Here is a 13,872-nt window from a genome sequence, read left to right on the forward strand (position 1 = left end):
AGTACCTAGCCCCAGAAATACAGCATGGAACAAATGAGTGAGTGAACGAATGAACGAACAAAATAGTCTATTTTGTTTTGTCAACAAAGTCCTTACTTGTCTTTGAGGTCTCAGCCCAAATATTGCCCTCTCCAAGGAGCCTTCCCTCGTTCCCCTGGCGGAGTTAAATCCGTGTTCTCCTGACACTCTGGAAGGCACCATTATGGCACTCATTTCCTTGTAGGGCAGTGGCGGGGGTGGGGGGGCAGGCAGTGGGAAGGCAAGAGTGTGGGCTCTGAGACACAGAGACCGGAGTCTATGAAACAGCTTGTGTCACTTCCTGGCCGCTTGCCATTTTGTCTGTCTGAGCTCTTTCACGGGTAAGATGGAGAGTTTCTTGTGAGGATGGAGATAATGTGCCCAACGCAGAGCAGGCCCTTAAGGAGGAGTGGCTGCTACTGTTCTAGAACTAGAGGGAGCTCCCAGAGCACTGGCCTCTGTCTCCTTACCCATGCTGGTTGAGGGTGGAGGCAGAGTGAGTCCTCTGCCCACCCCTCCCCGTGCACACCCAGGGCATGGTTTTGGTGGCCAGCCGGCCAGAGGACAGTGAGAGGGCTGTCTGTGTCTGTGGGTGAGCCCGGTCTATGACTCACAGGGAAAGGGAACACAACTGGCTTGAAAAGCAAGCTAGACCTATTTACTGATGCTCCCCTCCAACGAACATCCCAAATAGATGAGCCAAAAACGCAAAGAAAACCATGGGATCATAGCTTGAGCTGAGTCTCCCGTTTGCCACAAGATGCCACCGAGTTGTTTCGCAACACTGCTTGGAAAGGCCCAGCGGGTTTCTTTTCCACCCAGAACTTCTTCCTTCCAGCGCTTGCCCTCAGCTGCATGGGTGGCAGGGCAGGCGGGAGCCCCTGGATTCCTGGGAGTCCTCTGGGTTTTTGCCCCATCCTCCCTTGGTGATTGGTAAAGTCTGTTTTTTCTCTCGCTGAGAATCCTGGCCTCGCGGTAGATGCTGGGGACCGCCGGCCCATCCTCCCTCCAGCAGACTCGTCCCTACCACGGAGCTTCCCAAGCTGCTCTGCCTAGTGCTGACCTCTGCTCGCGCCTGTGACCAGGGGACCCATCTCCACGTTCAACAGCATCTGCCATCTTGGGCTGTGTTCAGTCACCGGGGGGCACTTTGAGGTGTCAGCTTCCTCTGGAGGCAGGACTTGGCCGTTGGTCCGCTTCCCGAGTGCTCCCTGGGCACGGTGCACGCTAGTGAGACTTCTGCTTCCAGACCCCCCTTGGTGTCTATCAGTCAGTATCTTTCGCACTCGAGGCATTTGGATACATCTCACCTCCGTGATTTCTGCCATCGTATGTTTGCAGCTGATACTGTTACTTCTTATCTTCTTTCCAATCTGCTCACTGTTTAACATCAATAGACATTTGACGTGGGAAGTTTATACCATCACCGTAAATAGAAAACCAGTGTCAATTGCCATTAAATGATAATAATAACACAACAAAGGCACAATCAGTTAATGTCGGCTAGCTCTTTCTGCCCACGAGAAACTTGAGCCGAGATGTGTTAAAGTCATTTTCGCGTTAAACCGTGACTTTTTCCTTGATACAATCAAAAAATGTGAAAGAGAATGGAGAACAAAATAATGTCTTGATTTCATGTTATTTAAGGCCATGTGTGGGGACCACCTAAACCGTATTAGGTATCGCGATTTTTGTCAACAATGCTGTGTTCTGTACTTCAAAATTGCTAAGAGACCGGATCCCAAGTGTTCTTACCGCAATAGAGAGATGACGGTTATGGGACCTGCTAGAGATGTTAGCTAAAGCCACAGTGGTAATCACACTGTAGTATAGAAATGTATCAAATCCACATGTTGTATACCTTTCACGTACACAGTATCATAAGTAAGTTACATCCAGGAAGACCCCTAATACTTAGGTAGGGAAGGCACTGAGTGTTTTGCAGATTGACTCACTTTTCTTTGTAACAGTCTGTGATGTTGTATTATAATTATCCCCATTTTACAGATTAGTTAATTGAGGCATCAGGAGGCTAACTCGTTTCTTCATAGAGCTTGTAGGTAGTGGAGGCAGGATTTGAACCCAGCTGTCTGATTCTAGAAGTCTTGATCTCAAATGCTGGTCTCTACAGCCTTCGAAGCGGTCACTTGTCCCAGCGTTTTGGCAGACTCTGGCCATGTGTAAGCAGGGTGGGTCTGGTGTAGGCAGGGTTGCTTCCTCCCGGGGCTGGGGACTGTGGCCATCATGCCTGCAGTGCTCTTGTGTCTTCAGGTCTGTTCTCTTCGTCGAGCGCCTCCTGTGGGTGCGGTGCTGTGGTGGGCACTGGGGTTGTGGATGCCGGTGCACCCCAGACCTCGCTCCCAGGGAACTCACGGTCATCCAGTGGGGGACAGAGACTTATAAGTGGCACTGAAACAGCCACGTGATGGGTTCTGTTACAGAGGGGGCCCTGGGATGTGATGGGCTATAGGTACCTCGCTCGGTTTGAGAGGCGGAGAGGTAGGTGGGGCTTGGCAAATGCCTTCTGAAATGAAGAAGGACACAAAGGTCATGCAGAACACAGGGAGCACTTGAGAAAAGGCCCAAGGCTGGCCAGCTGGGGATGGGGAGGGCAGCATGCTTCCTGACTCCCTTGAAGAGCGTAAGCAAGTCTCTGGAAGCCCTGTGGGGAAGATGACAGCCCTGTAGGGAAGAAGTTGGGCCGGCTCTTCCTTGTCATTGCCTTTTCAAAGGGCACAGATCTGGAATTTTGTGCGTGGTGACCAGGAAAGACCTCCGGCTCAACAGAGAAAAGCGGAGGCTTTGGTCCCGGGCTGTTCCCCAAAGATCACCGCAGTCTGATACTTGTAGTCTCCGTACCGCTGTTTCAGCCCGTGACTCGGAGGTGTGCAATTTTGGCCATTCCGGGGAGGTAATTTTAGGGGTAAGTCTGTTCATTTGAAACGCCACGCTGGCAATCGGGTCAGGTTTTTATGGGAGGATTTTGTGTTCTGCATATAAGGAAGCACTGCTCGTTAGCTACTACGAATGTGCCCAAAACATCTCTCTCCAGAATAGACTCGTGCTTTGCAGATGAAATGAAACATACTGGGGCCACACTCAGAATAGAACGTCCTTGGCTTGGCGTTGCGATCCCCGGTGAGCCGCTGACAAGAGCCCTACAGTGGGAACTGCCACGCTCCATACTTGGAGCTCCCCGCTGAAGGCGGGAGGCTCGGGAACCCGGAGCCGAAGGGCTGTGACGAATGGCAGGCTGTGAACATTTTTGGGGAGATGCAGATGCTCCCTGGACTATTTCAAGGATGCACATACTCTCGGGCAGCATTTGATAAGTGGCGGTGGAGGGCTAGTTCTGGCACAAGCGGTGAGGAAAAATAGTCACAATTCAGACCTTCTCACCAGAGTAGCTTAGGTTGTGTCTGCACAGAAAATGGAGATTGTTTGGGCATCTGCTCTGGAAACACAGGCATGATGTACTGAAGGGCACTGGCTGTGTTGCCTAACCTTTCAAGATAACAGTGTCCTATTTTATTTTATTTTATTTTATTTTAAAATATTTAAAAATTTTTTTAAATGTTTTATTTAATTTTTGACAGACTGAGAGAGACAGAACATGAGCGGGGGAGGGGCAGAGAGAGAGGGAGACACAGAATCTGAAACAGGCTCCAGGCTCCGAGCTGTCAGCACAGAGCCCGACTCGGGGCTCGAACTCATGAACCACGAGATCATGACCTGAGCCGAAGTCGGATGCTTAACCGACTGAGCCACCCAGGTGCCCCTATTTATTTATTTTTAAATGAGGAGGTCCGGCCATATTTGGGAAGTTTTCAGGTCACTTTCAGATTTTAAGTCCAGTGATTATCTGGGGACAGTGGGTAGGAACTTGCTGGGGTGGTTTTTGCTCAGTGTATTGGGCAGGCCCTTCAGCTGCAAGTTCTAGAAATACTCTGGGAATTTATCCATGGGACATTGAGTGCACTCACTGGGTCAAAAGCAAAGCTTGAGTGCCTGAGTCATGCAAAGGAGGGGAACTGGGGCAATGCTGGGGACCTGGGCAGCCGAACTGAAATGCTGTTTCCTGGGGCTTAACTGCTAGGTCCATTAAGCCTAACCTTTTTGGGTCTTGTATTATTCGACTCTAGCCTCAGAATTCCCGCGTGGGAGAGGGTCTCATTGATCTGTCTTGGGTCCAGTACCCACTCCTTGGGCAAGGGAACACAGAGTTCCTGGAATCATAGGCCCGTCAAGACTGTAAGCAGTGGGGGGAGGTGGGGGGAGGCGAGAGGGGAAGAATGCACTGTCCATAAACAAAGTGCTTTGTTACCGGAAAAAGCAGGCATAGATACTGGATGGGTTACGATAACAGATTTCTGTTACTCTGGCGTAATCAATGAAAAGGAGATAATTTGGATGGTCACAGTGTCTAATTTTAAGGTCATAATGAGCAAGGCAGCTGCTGTCTCAGCCTGATCCTATCAAACATTTGCTTAAATATTCCACTTGGCCGTGTAGAGACAAACATTTGTACACGTGGCCCATGACTTGACCATAGTAGGACCCTGGTTCCTTCAGCCATTTGTCTAATCCATTGATGAGTAGAATTGAACAGGCCGGAGTAAGTGAGGCTGAGTGACTTCAATGATAATATTGGGGTCTTTATTTTTAGATTTGGAGTCATAAGTGATTTTTCGCATACGTTCCTTGGATTAGAAGGGAAAAAAGGAAGAGGAGGAATAAGAGGGGAATTGATAGCAACCCTTAAGCTCTTGGTTTACTTTATTCCTTTTCCCTCTTGGGTTAGGTGAGCAAGTTATATTGTTAAATTTCCACTAAATATTATTCTTACCATGTACTGACAGTGGAGAAACAGCTTCAAGCAGCGTTTTCCAAAGCCTGTTCTGTGGGATGTAGGCCTTGAGATTCAAAAAAAAAAGGGGGGGGGATGTTTTATAGTCAAATAAACTTGGGAGATACTCCAAATTATATTGTCTGTTGGGTATTCATGATACGCATTGGCACTGATAAGTCCTGTAGTACACGAGCCTGTTTTGTCTAACGGCATTTCCCAAACATTTTTGACCATGCGACATTTAAAAAAAATAACATCTATTACTGGATGACAGGCTCACAGTGCTCTTTCACCCCCACTGATCAGGAATATGTAGGGTCATCGGTCACCTCTCCATCTTCTTGGCACTTAGAGATTTCTATACAGTGACTTCAGAGACTATGTGTACTTGCACTGGAGAATTCTAACGCAAACCTGGGGCCTCAAAGCGTACGTACATGTTGCTCTAGATTTTCTGTGACAAGGTTCATGTTTCCTCCCACCAAATGTTTGCCAGGTGCCAGCGCACAATGTCCTAGGAGGCATTGTTGGAAGGAGAGAAATGAGTAATGGATGGACCCTTCCTTAAAGAGCGTCTGGGCTCACAGGGCAAGAGTGCATGCAAACAAATCACAAAAAAGAGGTCAGATGAGTAACAATCGAAAGATGCTCTGTGCCAGCCCCAGGAGGGGCTTGGTGTTTTATGTGTATGCTAAGACCCGCAAGTATGTACCCTGTACGCAAGGCTCACCAACTCTGCTCTATGGTATTATGTTTCCTTTTTCCAGATAGAGGAATGGAGGTTTAGAGAGGTCTGTCTCTTGCCCGATAATGTACCCTCAGTGAATGATGGAGGCAAGGCTTCAAACTAGCTCTGTCTGACCCTGAAGCCCAGGGTCTTTCCAGACACCTCACACTGCTGCCATTTCCTGATCAGATTTCCCAGATCCCAAGGCCAGATCGTTTCAGAGACTGTCAAATATTAGAGTGGGCTCCACCATTTAAATGAGTATTGTCTCAGAAAACCTGAGCCGTGATCTTTGTCACTGGAGGGAATTGAGAGGAGGGCAACTTTCCCCTCTAAAAAAAGTTATTGCTAGTTATGTGACTAATTCATAAATGCACTCATAAAAAGTGAAAACAGCTGCTGTGCTGGTCTCCTCTTCCCCTTTCTCAAGGGTAAACCATACGATACATTTGGGGTGTGTTCCTCCAGACCTTTCTCTGTGCATCACTTAACGCACAAATGGATGTAATATGGGAAGTATCCCACTGAGTGCATTATCTTGCCCATTTTTTTTCCCCACTTATCAGTATGTTCGGAGCTCTTTCTATGCAAGTACACATAGCTACATCACTCTTTTTTTAAACCACTCTTCCTTTTGAAGCAATAACTTCTTATTTTGAGAGGTAAAAGTTGCAAGAATAATACGAATAGTTCAAAGATCTTCAAATACCTTTTAATGTTTTGCCCTGTCTGCTATGTGTGTGTGTGTGTGTGTGTGTGTGTGTATGTATATAATGTCTATACACACACATTATACATATAATGCAGTTTTCTTTTCTGAATCATTTGAGAGTAGGTACTGTTGTTATACTCCTTTCCCCCTAAATACTTCACTGTGGATTTCCTAAGAGTAAAGATATTCTCTTAAAAAGCCATGGTAGTTATCACCTTCTCTAGATGTAATATTGGTAGATGGTAGTCACCACCTATGTTCCATTTCTTCCGGCAGTTAATCGAATTCTGTCGTTTGTAGCACTCCTCCCTGCAATCTAGGATGCCGTCTAGGATGAGATACTGTTCTTAGTTGTCGTGTCTTTTTGTTCTTTTGTTAGCATGGAACATTTTTACAGGCTTTCTTTGTATTTTATCCTATTGACGCTTTTGAAGACTACAAGCGCTTTTTATGGAATGGACTGTTGCTTATTTTCGGTTCTCCAGTGTTCTCTTAGGATTAGATTATTAGATTCAAGGCATGCATTTTCAGCCAGAATATTCTATAGGTCCTTTTCAGGTGCTACATCTGCACCCTCACGGTGTCTGCTGGGCCCTCGTTGGTGATGCTAATTTTGATCACCTGGTTAAGGTGTTGTCTTATTTGTCTCCTTTAAAGGTGCTGTTTTTTTCCCCCTTGGAACGAATATGCATTCTGTTGGAAGACCCTTAAGACCAGGCAGATAGCCTGCTCTCCATCAGTATTTCTTCCCAGACTTAGCATCCACTGATGATTCTTGCCTGAGCCAATATTTATTAAGATGGTTGCAAAATGATGATTAGCCAGCTGTAACAACCCCTCCACATACACCAATGGGCTTGGCAGGGTCCTCCTTTTCCCCTTATGTATTTGTTTACCTATTTATTGTGGACTCATGGGTTCTAATTTTTTAATGGTCTATCTGTTACTTTTCTTAATTATTTTGGTGCTCAAAATGTCTCAGATTTGGCCAGTGGAAGTCCCTTCCTGTGTCCTTGTGACATGTACCCATCATTTTTTGAGTACTTTTTTACTTTCTGGCGTTACAAAATGTTCCAGGCTCATCTTGTACCTACCCTGCCTCAGCCCCAGATTGCCCCAGATTGAGCCATTTCTCCAAGGAACCTTGGTCTCTTTTAATAGGGAATAGAATGATAGACCAAGATCTGCACACTAGCGTGCTCATTGCCATTGGGTCTCATCGTCTCTATCTACTATATTCTTTTAACTATTGCCTGGTATCTCACAGAATGACTGCATAGTAGTTTATCGGCTGCCCTATTGATGGATACTTAGGTGGCTTCCAACTTGTCCCTATTTAAACAACTCTCAAAGAATATTCTCGTCAGTTCTCTGTGTGCATTTGTGTAAGGAGTACCTCTCCAAGGGTGAGTGAGGAGACGTGGAATTGCTTGTTCACAAGGTGTGTATGTTTAAAATTTTACTACATACAGCCAATTTATTCTCCACAGTGGCTCTGCCAATGTAGAGAGCCCAGTAAACAGGATATGAAAGTCTTTATTTTTCCACACCCTTTCTCATGCCTGGTGTTGCCCAATATTTTGTTTTTACATAATTTCAGTGGTGAAGAGTGTTGTTGTATTGTTTTAATGTTCATTTTCTTGATTGTGAGGGTGAGCGCCTTTCATGTGTTGACTGGCCATTTGTCCTCTCGTCAGAGGAAATAGAGAAAGCTTTATGAGGGATCTAACAGTTGAGCCAGACCTCACTAGATGACAAGGCTGTTAGGAGGTAGGCAAGACAGAGAAGCCGTTTCAGACGTAGGAAACAACAGAGCTAACCACAGAGCAGTGAGGGCCAACTGGTCGTAGACTTTGGATCCCCCACTTTCCTGGGGTGGGGCCCTGCTATTTCTCCTGGTGCTGCCTCTTTCATGGTCATCCCTGTGACAAGCTTTGGAAGAGATGGGAGGGCAGCTCCCCACCTTCTATTTTAAGGTCATTTTAGAATTCACACACACCTCCCTTGTCTGAGTGAAATTGAACCGGGGCTCTTAGGTGGTAAAACCAACCGTGCTCACCAAAAATCAGATCAAGTGAGGGAGCAGCTGATGAAGGAAAGAGTACAGACTCAATGACCTGCGGTGGGAAACAGATTGATCGTTCAGTGATATCAAGCAAACAAAACTCCACCCGGAAATGTGAGGTGGAAACCCCAACACGACGGGTGTGTAGGGTCAGGACTAGATGAGAGGCCAGCCTTTCATCGTGGCCCAGTGATTAGAGGCTCGGAGGGAAAAGCAAGAGACTGCTGAAGAAAGAAGATCTTACCGTGATCATTTTGCAATCTGTACATATGTCAGATCACTATGTTGTATGCCTCAGACTCATATATTGTTATATGCCAATTATATCTCAATAAAACTGGATCAAAAGACTTAAAAAAAGAAAACAATGAAGGTGGTTACGGGGTCTTGATGGGGTTCTGCTGAGGGACAGGTGCAGGGTAATTTAATAGGGTGGAGGCAAGACCTTCTTTCACAGAAAAAGGGGCTCTGTGAGGGGAAAGGGCAAGAAGAAGGGATTTCATCTGGAGCATGGGGGATTTAGGTTGAAGATTTGGAACCGACTGTCATCACTCTTCAAGTGATTTGTCAGAGGAGTTTGTGGAAGGTCCTCTTCCTCTTTGATAAAGACGCAGATTCTTTTCTCTCAGAATGATTTGGAGCATCCTGTGTGAAAGTCCCCCAGGCCCGGATTCTCTGCCCAGTCAGGGTCTTTGTGGACAACTTCAGGTACAGCACCTGGGGGCAGACACTGGTTTACTGCTCACACATCCGTGTACTTTCTCTGTCAAGGAGAGGAGAGGAACCTAACCGGCAGGACCTGGACCTTTCCTAGGGTAAACGGCTTTTGGGGCTGCAGACGTACTTGGGAAAACGGCATAGTAATTTTTTTTCCTAATTGGTATCTCGACTTCTCATAACAATACCATGATTTAGGGATTCTTATTCTTTTTTCCAGCCTTTTAACACGACAGATTTGAAGCTCACAGAAGCGTTGAAGGTCTCATATGAACGCTGCTAGATTCATTCATTCATCACCTAGATTCCACAGTTTTGTCTCTGGTTCCTTTGTCCCCATGTGAATTTGTGTACCTGTGTGTCTGTTATATGTATACACACAAAGATCTGTGTGTCTTTATTTTTTCAGTTTGGCTGACACTTTTTAAAGCACGTTGCAAACGTTATGACACTTCACCCATTTGGGAGACAGAGACCACACCTGCTATTTGAGTAGAGAGAATTTACTCTAATGACTTACCTAGGTATACAGTTATAACCAGGGAATTGCAAGAGTAGGAAGAGAACTCTAAGGAATCGTGGAGGAGGCAATTTCAGGAAGCAGGTACTATCTTCATGGCTCGTGGCATAAAGGTGAAAGCCTGGGATTCTTCAACTAGAAGCCTGGCAGGGAGGCTGCTTGGGCTGGTGCTGGCCTCTGAGCGTGGGCTGGGACCCAGACCTCTGAGCGGGGGGCTGGCTGGAGGGTGCTGGTGTCCGTGTGGGGCTGGCTTCAGCGGCTGCAGCTGCCAAGAAGTGCTTGGTGCCAGGGTGAAAAGGCCGCGCTGAGTGGCAGAGCCCGTCAGAGGGTTTGCAGAGTCCGGATCTAGCATCGGAGGCCAAGTATAGAGTACTGAGTTTGGAGTCAAGAGACAGCATTTTACTAACTGGCACAAACCTTAAATACTTCAGCATGTATCTCCTAAATCAAGAAGGCACTCCTCCTTATACACAATATCATTATCATGCCGAAACAACAGTAATTCCCTAATGTCATCTAATATGCAATCTACGTTACGGTGTCCCTGTTTATCTGCCCAAATGGTTCCATGGCTGGGATTTTCATTTTGTACAGATTGGAATCCAGCCAGCATTTCTGCATTGCCTTTGCTTGGTGTATGTTAGTCTCATTCTGGAACAGTCTACTGCCTCCCTCTCCTTTTCAGAAATCACTATGACAAGAGGCTAGGCTGACTGAGTGGTACCAAGTCCCACATTCTGAACGTCTTAGCGTTTCTTCATGGTGTTTCCTTACCTCTTCTTCTGTCCCCAGCGTTTCCTGTGTCCTAGAAGTTTAAGTCTGAAGGCTTGATTGGATTCATTCATTTTTGTCAGGAATACTTCATAGGGGGTGTTGTGTTCTTCACTGCGATGTGTATTTTAGCCTGTGGATTATAGTGTCATCTTTTAAGAGGTTTAGGAACTGCAGATACAATTTTGAACCCCTGAGAGCAAAAGCCAAACAGTTCTCATGGAAAGGGGGAAGGATAACCATTTTCATTGTAACAGGTGCTGTCCATTAGTTCTGGTAGAACTTGCCCTAACCGAGCCCTCCCTGGCTCCTCTTGTGTCGTCTGGAGATGTTCTGTACCATGTTCTGGAACTTCTGCTCATCGAGAGACTAGGTTTGATCCTCAAGCATCCTGTTTTGCAGTCCTTTGGGTTCCCTACATGCCCTGCCAATGGAAGTGTGGGGCATTACCACTTCCCTGGGCATGCTGGGCTAGCTCTCTGCTGCCCCTGAACGCTGAGCTGCAGAGCCAGTTTGATCATTATTTGTGAAAGCGGAGTTTCCTCTTCTTTTCTTGCCTGCAGTTGGCTCTTTGTGAGTTCTTCTGGGGGCTACCTTGCCCTCCCTCCTCTACGGACATGCCCTTCTCACGGGAGATTCTGCACTGGCTCAGCGTTGCTGATGTTCTCTCTACCTTGTTGTTCACCACTTGGGATCTTGGCCAGGCTGACCTTTCTTGGGCAGCACCTTCACCTACTACCTTGGATCCTCTTTCTGGATTTTATTTTCATCAAACCCATTTTGCTTTCCCATGTGCGCCAGTGGAAAGGTCGGGCATGCTTGTTCCGAGCCAGGCCATAGAATCAGAGTTCTATGTTCAGTTTTTTAATTTGGATATCTACAGAGTTCCAGGTATAGTGAAGTCTTGAGAAAGACCAGATGTGAGAAAACCAGGAGTTCGAGTTAAGGGGGAAATGGCAGCTGACCTGTAGCTTCTGTGGGGTGGGGATTATTATGGTGAGCTGGAGAGCCCCTGGAAAAAATAGCCATAGATTCTTTGTAGCTTCTCCTATCAAGAGACGAAGTCTGTTTCACTAACCTGTGAATCTGACTGATCTTGTATCTTGCTTTAACCAATGGAACATTAATGAAAGGGATGTAGAGGGAGGCTTGAAAAATGCTTACCTATTGGGGCTGATGGGAGAGCACTGAGCTAGCCTGCTGGACAGGCCACGTAGAAGAAAACTGAGGTGTCCGATCTAATGTCTGTCAGCTTCTGACTGTGGCCGTGTGTGTGAGCCTAGGCGAGACCAGCTGAAGAAACACTTAGGTGAGCCCAATCCAAATTGCAGATACTCATAGCTAATAAGTGATGATTGTTTCAAGCCACGATTTGAGGTGGTTTCTTACACAACAAAGGCTAACTGGTATGTGCATCATGTGATGGGGGAAGCTCCCGCTCAGTCCCAGCCTAGAGCTGCCGTGCCAAGTATGGGCCCAGTATCATCGTATCTTCCAGTTTTTCTAGAAGAGAGAAAAATTCAAGATTAGTCTTACGTGAAATCTTCTAACTTTGAAGTTGGCTCCAATGTTTGCCACCCATCATTCTTGATCTGGAAGTAGTCATTGGAGGGGAGACACATGGCTGAGGGTGGAATGGGGGCAAAGGCTTCCTCTTGGCTGGCCTTGGAGCACTGAGTTAGCAGTAGGCATTTGTGGCAGGGTGAGGATGCTTCTTAAAAAAATCCCTGAGAAGGGGATTTCTTCTGCTCATTTTTCAAGACTCAAACAAAATGGCATCTCCTGTGAGCTTCTCTACCACATAGTTCCTTCCTCCATCAAGGCACATGGTAAATACTCGGCCCTCCCCCTACCATATGCCTCCCCACTAGACTTGGGGGCGCTTCTGGCAGAACGTATCTGGGGGACTCATTTACCTTCCCACCCTGATGGTCAGACTGATGCATGTGGAAGGAACAAGTGACCTGGTGAATGCCCGGAATGTTCTTGTGTGCCCCTCCTTTTGGTGGGACAGGCTGCATCTTGTCACTGTCCCAGTCACCCTTCCTTGAAACCCTGTATCAGCGGGAGTCATTGAGCACAGATGCTCCTCTAGCTAAGGAATTCAAGAAAATGGAACTTTCTTACATTTTTGTCAGTTTATGGACAAGCGACAAATAAGCCCCCAAACCAGCCCCAAAACCAACCCCGAAGGTCCTCCACGTGTCAAGTGTGTCGGAGGTTAAGCCCCAAAGGTGGCGCATCAAGCTGGCTCTTGGTCTGGGGACAGTGATTAGCCTCCTTGGGGTCTTGGAGCTGGTGTGACTGCAGGTGACATGGGCCTCTGAGCGAGGTGATTTACCTCCACTGGGGAGTGCGGCGTTCTGTTGAGCCTGTGTGATCCGGGCCAGCCCAAACATCTGGCTGGTTACGGAAGAATAAAGCCTCCCAGAATCTGGTCCCCTAATTCCTTGTACTCCCAATGAGAGAATGAGTGCACGGACACACTTTTTCCATTTTCGTTCACATATTTGACATCTCACGGTCTAAGACTTGGCGTGATCAGTGCAGGCCAGAAAAACTTTGTGGGAAAGCCATCAAAGACCCTCAGGGGAGGCCTGGGGAGGAACACATGTGCCTGGCCCGGCCTCCTTCTCCTTTCTGCAATAGTCCATTCTACCCAGCTGGTGGAGAGCTGCTGTGACTGTAGGAGCAGGGACTGGAGCCCGGCTGCGCAGGGCTTTCCTCTCTCCACTAGGGGGTGGGGGAGTTTGGATGTCCCGCTAGGACGCTGCCTGCATTAAACTCTACCGGGCAAGGAAACCAGGCGGCTCAGAGAACTAGTGAGCCACAGTGAGGTCTAGGCCTTTTGATGAGTTGCCTGTTGGAGGCAGGTCTGATTCCTGGGGAAGGGTGGGCAGTTGGGTCTGGCCCAGTCTGGTGCCAGGCAGGCCAGTGAGGGCAGCTGCTCTGGGCTGTGACTCCTGTAGTCCTGACCTCCCGGCTAGCCTCCGTCAGAGATGGCTCTGTCCCTTGTCACAGGCCTGCCATAAATGGTGACTGTGTCCTGGGTGGAGGACATAGGGACGGGCTTCCTGTTTTACAACACTGTAGTACGGGACCTGAGGCTCTCCCATGGCAGGGCGTTCAGGGTGCCAGGAAGCCTGCTGCCGTTGAGAGAATATTTCCCCAGCCTCCTGCTCACCGCACAAAATTCCTGCATTCAAAATCTTATTCCTTTGAGTTACGGTGTGGGTGCTTCCCTGTGGTCTCTTTGAACAACGCAGCTCTCTCTGAGACAAGGAATATATTAACGAGGGGCCTTGGCAGTTGCTTTAGAACGCATTAGTTCATCACACTCTTCTCCCCGGCTGTCGCCCTTACTATGAAGCAGAGGACGGAGAGGAAGGACAAAGACCGGGACCTGGGGGGCAAACACTTCTTCCGGGGCAAGAAGTGGTGGTGGAGGCCTCTTGGCGGTTTTCTGGGGAGGGAAAAGGTGGAGTAAAAAGAG

At 47.5% G+C, this 13,872-nt stretch overlaps 1 long non-coding RNA gene across 7 annotated transcripts in view; it reads left to right on the forward strand.

Annotated features, from left to right (window-relative positions):
- Positions 1–13,872, forward strand: part of LOC131508526 (uncharacterized) — a 384,833-nt gene that overhangs the window by 44,566 nt on the left and 326,395 nt on the right. The gene's annotated exons all lie outside the window — the stretch shown is intronic.

The sequence above is a fragment of the Neofelis nebulosa genome, chromosome 1, assembly GCF_028018385.1.
Source record: "Neofelis nebulosa isolate mNeoNeb1 chromosome 1, mNeoNeb1.pri, whole genome shotgun sequence".
Lineage (NCBI taxonomy): Eukaryota > Metazoa > Chordata > Mammalia > Carnivora > Felidae > Neofelis > Neofelis nebulosa.